Source organism: Oncorhynchus gorbuscha, linkage group LG22 (genome assembly GCF_021184085.1).
Source record: "Oncorhynchus gorbuscha isolate QuinsamMale2020 ecotype Even-year linkage group LG22, OgorEven_v1.0, whole genome shotgun sequence".
Taxonomy (NCBI): Eukaryota; Metazoa; Chordata; class Actinopteri; order Salmoniformes; family Salmonidae; genus Oncorhynchus; species Oncorhynchus gorbuscha.
Window position 1 is genome coordinate 30,302,530 of NC_060194.1, and position 15,236 is coordinate 30,317,765.

Here is a 15,236-nt window from a genome sequence, read left to right on the forward strand (position 1 = left end):
CTCTTCACAGTGAGACAGAGAAGACCACCCTTGACCAAGCTCTGAGGCGGGTCCTGGAGGAGTAGATTGTGAGTTTAAAGAAATGTAGCACATATGTATGTATGCATGCATGTATGTGTGTATGTGTGTAATTTGTTTTAGATATGTAAAGTGTTGGTCCCATTTTTTTAATGAGCTGAAATAAAATTTCCTAGAAATGTTCAATACACACAAAAAGCCAATTTTTCTCAAATTTAGTGCACAATTTTGTTTACGTCCCTGTTAATGAGCATTTCTCCCTTGCCAAGATAATCCATCCAATTGACGGGTGTGGCTTATCAAGAAGCTGATTTAAACAGCATGACCATTACACAGGTGCACCTTGTGCTGGGGGCAATAAAAGGCCACTATAAAATATGCAGTTTTGTCACACAACACAAAGCCACAGATGTCTCAAGTTGAGGGAACACGCAATTGTCATGCTGACTGCAGGAATGTCTAACAGAGCTGTTGCCAGAGAATGTAATGTTAATTTAGCCTCTAACGTAGTTTAGAAAACTTGGCGGTACTTCCAAACGGCCTCACAACTGCAGACCACGTGTAACCATGCCAGCCCAGGACCTCCACATCCTTCACCTGTGGGATAGTGAGAGGAGTGGGGATGCTGAGGAGTACTTCTGTCTGTAATAAAGCCCTTTTGTGGGGAAAAACTCATTCTGATTGGATGGCTCCCCAGTGGGTGGGCCTGTGCCCAGACATGGCTATGCCTCTGCCCAGTCATGTGAAATCCATGGATTAGGGCCTAATTAGTTTATTTCAATTGACTGATTTCCTTCTATGAACTGTGTAACTCAGTAAAATCTTTGAAATTATTGCATGTTGCATTTATATTTTTGTTTAGTATATTTATATGTATGTGTATATATACGTGTGTTTGTTTTGTTGTCACATACACCAGATAGGTGCAGTAAAATGTGTTGTTTTACAGGGTCAAACATAGTAGTACGGCGCCCCTGGAGCAAATTAGGGTTAAGTGCCTAGCTCAAGGGCTACCTGCCACCTAGTGGTTAGCGAGGTCGCTGGTTCGAAAACCTGAGCCGACAAGGTGAAAAATCTGTCTAAGTATACTGCTAGTACATTTTTTATTTCACCTTTATTTTACCAGATAGGCTAGTTGAGAACAAGTTCTCATTTGCAACTGCGACCTGGCCAAGATAAAGCATAGCAGTGTGAAAAGACAACACAGAGTTACACATGGAGTAAACAATTAACAAGTCAATAACACAGTAGAAAAAAAGGGGAGTCTATATACAATGTGTGCAAAAGGCATGAGGAGGTAGGCGAATAATTAAAATTTTGCAGATTAACAATGGAGTGATAAATGATCAGATGGTCATGTACAGGTAGAGATAGATATTGGTGTGCAAAAGAGCAGAAAAGTAAATAAATAAAACAGTGTGGGGATGAGGTAGGTGAAAATGGGTTGGCTATTTACCAATAGACTATGTACAGCTGCAGCGATCGGTTAGCTGCTCAGATAGCTGATGTTTGAAGTTGGTGAGGGAGATAAAAGTCTCCAACTTCAGCGATTTTTGCAATTCGTTCCAGTCACAGGCAGCAGAGTACTGGAACGAAAGGCGGCCAAATGAGGTGTTGGCTTTAGGGATGATCAGTGTGATACACCTGCTGGAGCGCGTGCTACGGATGGGTGTTGCCATCGTGACCAGTGAACTGAGATAAGGCGGAGCTTTACCTAGCATGGACTTGTAGATGACCTGGAGCCAGTGGGCCTGGCAACGAATATGTAGCGAGGGCCAGCCGACTAGAGCATACAAGTCGCAGTGGTGGGTGGTATAAGGTGCTTTAGTGACCAAACGTGGTCTTGCTTATGCTCAATATGCTTCACCAAGAGTCGAGCAACATTCTCTCTTTCTCTCCTTTTCTTTTACAGGTGGAAAGCACTCGTCGATGACTTCCTGTCTCTCATCTATCTTAGCATTGATGGAGTCACTGAAGGTAAGTAGCAGGCTGAACGTCACGTCATAACATCGCTACATCTCCCTCTGTTTTACCTCCTTGGTATTTCATCGATATACACACCAGACAGCAAATTATGTAGTAATTGTGTAGAAAAGTGTAGTAAATTCACTTGTCCATGTAGGTATCTGCTCCGCCACCACTCCTTTCCTACTGTTGGGAGATGTTCTGGACTTTCTTCCTCTGTACCAGTGTGATAAGGTCTTCTCCTTTGTTGAAGAGAATGTCTCCACCTGGAAGTCTGTAAGTAGCTTAGTCTGTTTCTCTGCGTTCTTAGAGTAACAGTCAATGTTTACTTGATGACAGGTTTCTTAGTTTCTTATAGATCTTTCCTTTTAGTTATTGAGGAAATGCTACCAACAACTTTCTCCTCTCTCACTTCAGAACTCCTTTTACACTGCTGGGAAGAACTACTTGTTAAGGATGTGTAATGGTGAGGATAAAGGCACACATTAAGATCACTTCCTGGCAGATGGTTCCTGTAGGACCCGGGATTCGAACTGGAAACCCTCTGGTTCCTGGCTCGCCTCTCTAACGTCTAGGCTACTTGCCGGCCCTGTTTGTTATCTTTATTTGTGCAGATATTCCATCACTAAACCCCATCTTCTTACTTTGCAGATCTTTTGAGGAGGTTGTCCAAGTCTCAGAACACAGTCTTCTGTGGACGGATCCAGCTGGTCCTGGCTCGTCTCTTTCCCCTGTGTGAGAAATCAGGTGAGAGGGTTACATGGAGCTACAGGAACTGACGTCATTTATGTTTTATCATGGATGTGGACTTGTGGCCACTATTGTGTTCCTTTGTGTGTTTCAGGTCTGAACCTGCAGAGCCAGTTTAATCTCGACAACATCACAGTGTTCAACAAAAATGAGCAAGAGAGCACTCTTGGCCAGAAGGTAAGGCCTTGTTCTAAGGATTATAGATACTGTGTATTGTGTAAGCTGTTGAGTGATGTGTGTGCTGTTGAATGTGCTTAACAATGAATTACCACTCTCTCTACCTCTGTTCTGTGTTGTCTTCTACAGCCCACAGAGGAGGAGGATGGAATGGACGTGGAGAAGGGAGAGATTGGAGATGGGGAACCTAGTGCACCTGCTCCATGGTAAGCAACATGAGTCCTTGTTCCATCTATCGCAATGCTTGGAATCATCAGTAGTTTTTCATCAACATAGCTGTTGCACTGATCCTTATGCTGGCAAGTCTTGTAAGTTTGATTGCAGCTTGCTAAAACAAGTTGTCATCTATAAAATTGCTCCCTGTTTGTAGTTCCATCCCTATCGACTACAACCTACAGGAAGTTCTGGAATCTGCAGGACTACTTCAGAAACCCTGTTCAGTGTTATGAGAAGTTTTCCTGGATGACTTTCCTCAAAGTTACTTTTCTGCCCTCTTTCCCTCCCAAAATAGCTTTGTGACATGACCCATCTATGGACATCTAGCAAAAGTATGACACTTTGCATTAAAAAAATGTCTTGTTCAAAACTGTTACTATTCTGTATGTCCTGTGAAGTATCAAGACAGGTGCTGTCTGTCTTTGTTTCTGTGAGAAGACACTGAAAAGTTGTTTGAGTTAATAGAAATGTTCTGTATGTTGTCTGTAGTATTCAGACGAGACGCTGGCAGTGTTTAGAAGCTTCAAGCTGGACGACATGCAGGCTTCTAAAAAGAAGCTGGAAGAGCTGAGGACGGCAGGAGGAGACCACGTTTACTTTGCCAAGTTCCTCACCAGTGAGAAGGTGACATCTCAACTTACATCAATTAAGAATAGAACAGAATATAGATTGACTACACAGTCACTGTTCTACAAATCACCTTACGTCCCAAGTAACTACTCATTATGTGATTGAGATTAGGAAGTCTATACCTCACCTTTCTCAAATGGATCCCTTCAAATACAATGACAGTCTCTGTCTTTGCCTCTCTAGTTGATGGACCTGCAGCTCAGTGACAGTAACTTCAGACGACACATCCTCCTTTTATTTTACCTTTATTTAACCAGGCAAGTCAGTTAAGAACACATTCTTATTTTCAATGACGGCCTGGGAACAGTGGGTTAACTGCCTGTTCAGGGGCAGAACGACAGATTTGTACCTTGTCAGCTTGGGGTTTGAACTCGCAACCTTCCGGTTACTAGTCCAACGCTCTAACCACTAGGCTACGCTGCCGCCCCGCTCCTGCAGTACCTTATCCTGTTCCAGTACCTCCAAGGGACAGGTCAAGTTCAATAGGGCTATCTTCTGTATACCACCCCTACCTTGTCACAACGACTGATTGGCTCAAACACATTAATTACATTTTTAACAAGGCACACCTGTTTAATTTAAATGGATTCCAGGTGACTACCTCATTAAGCTCGTTGAGAGAATACCAACAGTGTGCAAAGCTGTCATCAAGGCAAAGGGTGGCTATTTGAAGAATCTCAAATATATTTAGATTTGTTTAACACTTCTTTGGTTACTACATGATTCCATATGTGTTATTTCATAGTTTTGATGTCTTTGCTGTTATTCTACATTGTAGAAAAAAATATAAAAAAAGAACAACCCTCAAATGGTACTGTATAGCCTTCTGTATTACTACAAGTCAAGGTTGACAGCATAAGGGTTATTGATGACATTGAAAAGTCCCCTAATATTTTGACAGCATGTCCTAAACACAGAGGAGAACTGGAAATCGTAGAAAAATGAGGGATGCCCAAGCTTTGTGAAGGAAAGGTATAGCAGCAGAATTCAACAACCTCATGTTTATGATCCTATACTTATGAAAATATTATTATCAAGACAAAGTCCAAATCAAAAATATATATCATTCATTAAAGTGAGGAATATACACTGCTCAAAAAAATAAAGGCAACACTAAAATAACACCCTAGATCTGAATGAATGAAATATTCTTATTAAATACTTTTTTTTACATGACAACAAAATCACACAAAAATTATCAATGGAAATCAAATTTATCAACCCATGGAGGTCTGGATTTGAAGTCACACTCAAACTTAGTGGAAAACCACACTACAGGCTGATCCAACTTTGATGTAATGTCCTTAAAACAAGTCAAAATGAGGCTCAGTAGTGTGTGTGGCCTCCACGTGCCTGTATGACCTCCCTACAACGCCTGGGCATGCTCCTGATGAGGTGGCGGATGGTCTCCTGAGGGATCTCCTCCCAGACCTGGACTAAAGCATCCGCCAACTCCTGGACAGTCTGTGGTGAATGGAGCGAGACATGATGTCCCAGATGTGCTCAATTGGATTCAGGTCTGGGGAACGGGCGGGCCAGTCCATAGCATCAATGCCTTCCTCTTGCAGGAACTGCTGACACACTCCAGCCACATGAGGTCTAGCATTGTCTTGCATTAGGAGGAACCCAGGGCCAACCACACCAGCATATCATAAGGGGTCTGAGGATCTCAGCTCGGTACCTAATGGCAGTCAGGCTACCTCTGGCGAGCACATGGAGGGCCCCCCCCCAAAGAAATGCCACCCCACACCATTACTGACCCACCACCAAACCGGTCATGCTGGAGGATGTTGCAGGCAGCAGAACGTTCTCCACGGTGTCTCCAGACTGTCACGTCTGTCACATGTGCTCAGTGTGAACCTGCTTTCATCTGTGAAGAGCACAGGGCGCCAGTGGCGAATTTGCCAATCTTGGTGGCCTCTGGCAAATGCCAAACGTCCTGAACGGTGTTGTGCTGTAAGCACAACCCCCACCTGTGGACGTCGGGCCCTCATACCACCCTCATGGAGTTTGTTTCTGACCGTTTGAGCAGACGCATGCACATTTGTGGCCTGCTGGAGGTCATTTTGCAGGGCTCTGGCAGTGCTCCTCCTGCTCCTCCTTGCACAAAGGCGGAGGTAGCAGTCCTGCTGCTGGGTTGTTGCTTTCCTACGGCCTCCTCCACGTCTCCTTATGTACTGGCCTGTCTCCTGGTAGCGCCTCCATGCTCTGGACACTACCCTGACACACAGCAAATAGCTCGCATTGATGTGCCATCCTGGATGAGCTGCACTACCTGAGCCACTTGTGTGGGTTGTAGACTCTGTATCATGCTACCACTAGAGTGAAAGCACCACCAGCATTCAAAAGTGACCAAAACATCAGCCAGGAAGCATAGGAACTGAGAAGTGGTCTGTGGTCACCACCTGCAGAACCACTCCTTTATTGGGGGTGTATTGCTAATTGCCTATAATTTCCACCTGTTGTCTATTCCATTTGCACAACAGCATGTGAAATTTATTGTCAATCAGTGTTGCTTGTGGACAGTTTGATTTCACAGAAGTGTGATTGACTTGGAGTTACATTGTGTTGTTTAAGTGTTCCCTTTATTTTATTTTTGAGCAGTGTACATTACCAGTCAATAGTTGACACACCTACTACTCATTCCAGGGTTCTTTTAGTTCTTTATTTTTAAACTATTTTCTACATACAGAAGATCGTCCTATTTGATAAAAGACCAAGTCCATATTATGGCAAAAACAGGTAAAATAAGCAAAGATAAACGACAGTCCATCATTACTTTAAGACCTGAAGGTCAGTCAATCCGGAAGATTTAAAGAACTTTGAAAGTGTCTTAAAACGCAAAAACCACCCAGCACTATGAAACTGGCTCTCATGAGGACCACCACAGGAAAGGAAGACCCAGATTACCTCTGCTGCAGAGGATAAGTTCATTACAGTTACCAGCCTCAGAAATCTGCATCTCAAATTGCAGCCCAAATAAATGCTTCACAGAATTAAATTAACAGACGCATCTCAACATCAACTGTTCAGAGGAAACTGTGTGAATCAGGCCTTCATGGTCGAATTGCTGCGAAGAAACCAGTACTAAAGGCCACCAGTAAGAAGAAGATACTTACTTGGGCCAATAAACACGAGCATTAGACATTAGACTGGTGGAAAAATGTCCTTAAGTCTGATGAGTCCAAATTATTCGATTTTTGGTTCCAACCGCCATGACTTTGTGAGACGCAGAGTAGGTCAAGGGATGATCTCCGCAAGTGTGGTTCCCACCGTGAAGCATGGAGGAGGTGTGGGGGTGCTTTGCTGGTGACACTGTCAGTGATTTATTTAGAATTCGAGGCACACTTAACCAGCATGGCTACCACAGCATTCTGCAGCGATACGCCATCCCATCTGGTTTGCACTTGGTGGTACTATCATTTTTTTCAGCAGATAATGACCCAAAACACACCTCCAGGCTGTGTAAGGGCTATTTGACCAAGAAGGATAGTGATGGAGTGCTGCATCAGATGACCTGGCCTCTACAATCACCCAACCTCAATCCAATTGAGATGAGTTGGGCTGCAGAGTGTAGGAAAAGCAGCCAACAAGTGCTCAGTATATGTGGGAACTCCTTCAAGACTGTTGGAAAATCATTCCAGGTGACCACCTCATGAAGCTGGTTGAGAGAATGCCAAGATTGTGCAAAGCTGTCATTAAGGCAAAGAGTGGCTACTTTGAAGAATATGAAATATATTTTGACACTTGTTATTTACATGATTCCATATGTGTTATTTCATAGTTCTGATGTCTTCACTATTATTCTACAATTTAGAAAGAAATCCTTGAATTAGGTGTCCAAACTTTTGATTGGTACTGTATATACAGTGCCTTCAGAAGATATTCACACCCCTTGACCTTTTTCACGTTTTGTTGTGTTACAGCCTGAATTTTAAATGGACTAAGTTGAGGTTGTCACTGGCCTACACACAATACCCCATGATGTTTTTAGAAATGCTTACAAATTAATAAAAAATGAAAAGCTGAAATGTCTTGAGTCAATTAGTATTCAAGCCCTTTGTTATGGCAAGCCTAAATAGGTTCAGGAGTAAAAATGTGCTTTAACAAGTCACAAGTTTCATGGACTCATTTTGTGTGCAATAAGTGTTTAACATGATGTTTGAATGTCTACCTCATCTGTCCCCCACACATACAGATAATTGCAAGTTCCCTCAATCGAGGAGTGAATTTCAAACACGGATTCAACCACAAAGACCAGGGAGGTTTTCAAAAAAAAAAATGCTCACATTGAATCTCCCTTTTGAGCTTGGTGAAGTTAATTACACTTTGGCTGGTGTATCAATACACCCAGTCACTACAAAGATACAGGTGTCCTTCCTAACATAGTTGCCAGACAGGAAGGACACCACTGGGATTTTTAAATGTTTTATTTAAACTTTGGGTAGTTTTTCAGGATAAAATAAGAAATGGAATGGAGCTAAACACAGGAAAAATCCTCAAAAAAATCTGGTTCAGTCTGCTTTCCACCAGACACTGGGAGATAAATTCACCTTTCAGCAGGACAATAACCTAAAACACAAGGCCAAATCTACACAAGTTGCTTACCAAGGAGACAGTGAATGTTCCTGAGTAGCTGAGAATTTTGAAAAAGATCATGGGCAAATGTTGCACAATCCAGGTGTGGAAAGCTCCTAGAGACTTACCCAAAAAGACTGTAATTGCTGCCAAAGATGCTTCTATGAACTATTGACTAAGGGGTGTGAATACTTATTTAAATAAGACATTTCATTATGGGGTAATGTGTGTGTGAGAAGAAAAATTATATATATTTTGAATATAAGCTGTAACACAGCATGTGGAATAAGTCAAGGGGTATGAATGCTTTTTGAAGGTACTGTAAAAATCAAGACCAGTAGATGACAAACCCAAGAGACCCATGAGGAAGAGACAAGCTCCAGAATACTTCCTAGGTAAAGGCCCTGACAGGAAGGTCTTCATGGGGAAGTAAGTATCAATCCTAACATAATAATAATAATTTGGTGGGTACTTATAATGTACAATAAGTTTATTCAACTTCTATAGCGCTTTTCATTACAGAAAGAATATCAAATCAAATGTTATTTGTCACATACATATGGTTCGCAGATGTTAATGCGAGTGTAGCGAAATGCTTGTGCTTCTAGTTCCGACAATGCAGTAATAACCAACAAGTAATCTAGCTAACAATTCCAAAACTACTACCTTATAGACACAAGTGTAAGGGGATAAATAATATGTACATAAAGATATGAGTGAGTGATGGTACAGTGCGGCATAGGCAACAGTAGATGGTATTGAGGGCAGTATATACATATGAGATGAGTATGTAAACAAAGTGGCATAGTTAAAGTGGCTAGTGATACATGTATTACATAAAGATGCAGTAGATGATAGAGTACAGTATATACATATACATATGAGATGAATAATGTAGGGTATGTAAACATTATATTAGGTAGCATTGTTTAAAGTGGCTAGTGATATATTTCACATCATTTCCCATCAATTCCCATTATTAAAGTGGCTGGAGTTGAGTCAGTGTGTTGGCAGCAGCCACTCAATGTTAGTGGTGGCTGTTTAACAGTCTGATGGCCTTGAGATAGAAGCTGTTTTTCAGTCTCTCGGTCCCAGCTTTGATGCACCTGTACTGACCTCGCCTTCTGGATGATAGCGGGGTGAACAGGCAGTGGCTCGGGTGGTTGTTGTCCTTGATGATCTTCATGGCCTTACCAGGCGGTGATACAGCCTGACAGGATGCTCTCGATTGTGCATCTGTAGAAGTTTGTGAGTGCTTTTGGTGACAAGCCAAATTTCTTCAGCCTCCTGAAGAAATTTCAGCCTGACAGGATGCTGTCTGTGTGGGTGGACCAATTCAGTTTGTCTGTGATGTGTACACCGAGGAACTTAAAACTTACTACCCTCTCCACTACTGTTCCATCAATGTGGATAGGGGGGTGTTCCCTCTGCTGTTTCCTGAAGTCCACAATCATCTCCTTAGTTTTGTTGACGTTGAGTGTGAGGTTATTTTCCTGACACCACACTCCGAGGGCCCTAACCTCCTCCCTGTAGGCCGTCTAATCAAGCCTACAACTGTTGTGTCGTCCGCAAACTTGATGATTGAGTTGGAGGCGTACGTGGCCACGCAGTCGTGGGTGAACAGGGAGTACAGGAGACGGCTCAGCACGCACCCTTGTGAGGCCCCAGTGTTGAGGATCAGCGGGGTGGAAATGTTGTTGCCTACCCTCACCACCTGGGGGCGGCCCGTCAGGAAGTCCAGTACCCAGTTGCACAGGGCGGGGTCGAGACCCAGGGTCTCGAGCTTGATGACGAGCTTGGAGGGCACTATGGTGTTAAATGCCGAGCTGTAGTCGATGAACAGCATTCTCACATAGGTATTCCTCTTGTCCAGATGGGTTAGGGCAGTGTGCAGTGTGGTTGAGATTGCATCGTCTGTGGACCTATTTGGGCGGTAAGCAAATTGGAGTGGGTCTAGGGTGTCAGGTAGGGTGGAGGTGATATGGTCCTTGACTAGTCTGTCAAAGCACTTCATGATGACGGAAGTGAGTGCTACGGGCGGTAGTCGTTTAGCTCAGTTACCTTAGCTTTCTTGGGAACAGGAACAATGGTGGCCCTCTTGAAGCATGTGGGAACAACAGACTGGGATAGGGATTGATTGAATATGTCCGTAAACACACCAGCCAGCTGGTCTGCGCATGCTCTGAGGGCGTGGCTGGGGATGCCGTCTGGGCCTGCAGCCTTGCGAGGGTTGACACGTTTAAATGTTTTCCTCACGTCGGCTGCAGTGAAGGAGAGTCCGCATGTTTTAGTTGCGGGCCGTGTCAGTGGCACTGTATTGTCCTCAAAGCGGGCAAAAAAGTTATTTAGTCTGCCTGGGAGCAAGACATCCTGGTCCATGACTGGGCTGGTTTTCTCTTTTTGTAATCTGTGATTGACTGTAGACCCTGCCACATACCTCTTGTGTCTGAGCCGTTGAATTGAGATTCTACTTTGTCTCTATACTGACGCTCAGCTTGTTTGATTGCCTTGCGGAGGGAATAGTTACACTGTTTGTATTCGGTCATGTTTCCGGTCACCTTGCCCTGATTAATATCAAAGATTCAAGTCTGTTGGGAAAGGCGGGCGGGGGGGGGGTACCTAGTCAGTTGTACAGCTGAATGCATTCAACTGAAATGTCTTCCGCATTTAACCCAACCCCTCTGATTCATAGAGGTGCGGGGGGGGACTGCCTGAATTGATATCCACGTCATCGGTGCCTGGCGGAACAGTTGATTAACTGATTTGCTCAGAGTCAAAATGACAGATTTTTACCTTGTCAGCCCCTGTATTATACGCATGTGTGAATTGGACATTTTGTTCATATCCGAACTCTGTATGGCAATGATAACTGGGACAGAATAGTAATGTGTTCCCCAAAACCGTAGTTGGTTTAGGAAAGTTGAGGTATGCCAGTTGAATTATTTACCATGTCTAGCCCTCACATTGGAGCCTAATGAAAATGAGGAGACATAGCATGTTGCCAATATGGGGGACAAGTGACACAGCTTCCCTTGTATTTGGCTTTGTCAAAACTCAATTCTCAATTCTTGCAGTGATGAACTCACAAGACTATGTAATCTGAATCATAACAATATGGCAGCTTGCCAGTCAGTTAGCAGGTGAGTGGTTTTACAGCAGTGGTGCAGCTGGTCAAAGGTCAAAGTTACAGTGCCTTGCGAAAGTATTCGGCCCCCTTGAACTTTGCGACCTTTTGCCACATTTCAGGCTTCAAACAAAGATATAAAACTGTATTTTTTTTGTGAAGAATCAACAACAAGTGGGACACAATCATGAAGTGGAACAACATTTTTTGGATATTTCAAACTTTTTTAACATATTAAAAACTGAAAAATTGGGCGTGCAAAATTATTCAGCCCCCTTAAGTTAATACTTTGTAGCGCCACCTTTTGCTGCGATTACAGCTGTAAGTCGCTTGGGGTATGTCTCTATCAGTTTTACATATCGAGAGACTGAAATTTTTTCCCATTCCTCCTTGCAAAACAGCTCGGGCTCAGTGAGGTTGGATGGAGAGCATTTGTGAACAGCAGTTTTCAGTTCTTTCCACAGATTCTCGATTGGATTCAGGTCTGGACTTTGACTTGGCCATTCTAACACCTGGATATGTTTATTTTTGAACCATTCCATTTTAGATTTTGCTTTATGTTTTGGATCATTGTCTTGTTGGAAGACAAATCTCCTTCCCAGTCTCAGGTCTTTTGCAGACTCCATCAGGTTTTCTTCCAGAATGGTCCTGTATTTGGCTCCATCCATCTTCCCATCAATTTTAACCAACTTCCCTGTCCCTGCTGAAGAAAAGCAGGCCCAAACCATGATGCTGCCACCACCATGTTTGACAGTGGGGATGGTGTGTTCAGGGTGATGAGCTGTGTTGCTTTTACGCCAAACATAACGTTTTGCATTGTTGCCAAAAAGTTCAATTTTGGTTTCATCTGACCATCTTCCACATGTTTGGTGTGTCTCCCAGGTGGCTTGTGGCAAACCTTAAACAACACTTTTTATGGATATTTTTAAGAAATGGCTTTCTTCTTGCCACTCTTCCATAAAGGCCAGATTTATGCAATATACGATTGATTATTGTCCTATGGACAGAGTCTCCCACCTCAGCTGTAGATCTCTGCAGTTCATCCAGAGTGATCATGGGCCTCTTGGCTGCATCTCTGATCAGTCTTCTCCTTGTATGAGCTGAAAGTTTAGAGGGACGGCCAGGTCTTGGTAGATTTGCAGTGGTCTGATACTCCTTCCATTTCAATATTAACGCTTGCACAGTACTCCTTGGGCTGTTTAAAGCTTGGGAAATCTTTTTGTATCCAAATCCGGCTTTAAACTTCTTCACAACAGTATCTCGGACCTGCCTGGTGTGTTCCTTGTTCTTCATGATGCTCTCTGCGCTTTTAACGGACCTCTGAGACTATCACAGTGCAGGTGCATTTATACAGAGACTTGATTACACACAGGTGGATTGTATTTATCACCATTAGTCATTTAGGTCAACATTGGATCATTCAGAGATCCTCACTGAACTTCTGGAGAGAGTTTGCTGCACTGAAAGTAAAGGGGCTGAATAATTTTGCACGCCCAATTTTTCAGTTTCTGATTTGTTAAAAAAGTTTGAAATATCCAATAAATGTCGTTCCACTTCATGATTGTGTCCCACTTGTTGTTAATTCTTCACAAAAAAAATACAGTTTTATATCTTTATGTTTGAAGCCTGAAATGTGGCAAAAGGTCACAAAGTTCAAGGGGGCCGAATACTTTCGCAAGGCACTGCACATAGCCCACTTATCTACCTATACGTTTTTGGTGTATAACATTTGAAGGAGAATTTAGCTTTTTACAACCAAATGTAAAAATATATATATGTAAATGACATATTATAGAAGGGTCCAGACACTTTTTGTGACTTGACTTGTTTTTGAGAAACTTATCGCAACCAGCGATTCACTTGCTCATCCTCGTACAGTAAGGGGCTCAGAAAAGACATGAACAAATGCTCCAAAAACCACAGCAACCTACTTGAACACTGTAACTTAAAGCGGGTACACCCTCAGTGTTGACAGTAAACGCATGCTGGAGGTTGGACTGAATTTTCCCAACATTGAAGTTTGTGCTCAGCAGACCAGAAATTTGCTCGGTGCCAAAAAAAGGTGGCTAAACATTGGTATGGACCCTTCTGTAACTTGCCATTTACATACAAAGAGATTTGGTTAAAAAAAAGATATAACTTATTCTTTAACCCTAAATGTTAATTTCTTGTCCACAGGGAATTCATGCCTACTCTGGAGGAGTTCTTTGAAGAGGCCATTGAACAGGCTGACCTAGCCAACATGGTGGATGGACGATGAGTACAAGTACAAGTATACACACGTTAGGAACACCTGCTCTTTCCATGACTGACCAGGTGAAAGCTATGATCCCATACTGATGTCACCTGCTAAATCCATTTCAATCAGTGTAGATGAAGGGGAGGAGACATGTTAAAGAAGAATTATTATTAAGCCTTATTTGTGTATGTGAGCCATTCAGAGGGTAAATGTGCAAGACAAAAGATTTTAAGTGCCTTTGAACAGCATCTCACTGTAGTAGATGCCAGGCACACTAGCTGGAGTGTCAATAACTGCAACGCAGCTGGGTTTTTCATGCTCAACAGTTTCCTGTGTGTATGAAGAATGGTCCACCACCCAAAGGACATCCAGCCAACTTGACACAACTCTGGGAAGCATTGGAGTCAACATAGGCCAGCATCCTTGTGGAACGCTTTTGATACGTGTAGAGTTCATGCCTCAATGAATTGAGGCAATTTGAGGGGGTGCAACTCAATGTTAGGAAGGTGTTCCTAATGTTTTGTACACTGTAACTGTTGATTGTCTGTCCTAAGACTTGTCCAATGGTGTCAAGAAAGATCCTGCCGTGTGAAGTGTTCTGGTTCATTATTATCCACTCACCTCCACGCCCCGTCCTGTTGGGTGGTGCGTAACTCAAACTGGCTGGCGAGCCATGCGTCTTGTCTAGGAGTCCCCACTTCTTCCAGCCCACCAACCAGCAGCCTGGCTGACTACCTGGAGAGCATGGTCATCAAACTGGCCAAGGAGCTGCCTGTGAGTTGTCTGGTCTGGCTGGAACTATGGGTGCTTGGATACTGAAAATGTTAATAAATTACAAGGCTCCCTTTGGGAGCATCTCAATTTCATACTCCTCACAACCCATGAGGTCAGAGGACACAAGGAGTATGTAATTGAGATGTTCCCCATGACCTACCCTCTCTTGATGGATTGGAACCCCTTTGCCCTGTCATCACAGAAGGACCTCCCATCTGAGGAGATTAAGACAGGAGAAGACAAATGGCGACACCGTTCTCAAAGAGAGCAATGACAGTGAGTTCTAGCACAACTAAAATGTAAAGCTTCTAGATATGTAGTTGTAAAATCAAAGCTCTAGTTGGACTGCAGATTTTCCATATTGACCTGATCACATCCCTTTTGTGTGCCCCAAGGTTCCCAATGGAAGACCCTGGCTGGACAGCTGGAGATAAAAGCAGCGAAGATCCAGGAGATTGAGACAGCAAGGACGCAGCCAAGCTGCTGCTGGTGGCCTGGCAGGACCTTGAGGGGAGCCTGGTTCCAGTGCTCAATGCTGCTGGCTTCCCCAAGATCGCAGACATCCTCAACGAGACATAGATCAAGGCCTTCCTTTCGTTGGTATTTATGCTTCGACATGTACTGTAATTTCATCCTCCATAGAATAGTTAAATAAACACTCAACTTTGACCAGAGCTTCATTCATTTAGCGCTAACCACTTACGGGACCATGAATAGATATAGGACGGGCATTTAGATGGATAAAGGCGAGTCATTTAATCAGAA

The 15,236-nt window shown here is 43.3% G+C and overlaps 1 pseudogene; it reads left to right on the forward strand.

Annotated features, from left to right (window-relative positions):
• The first annotated feature begins 585 nt into the window (after window positions 1–585).
• LOC124009414 lies at window positions 586–15,236 on the forward strand (annotated as a pseudogene).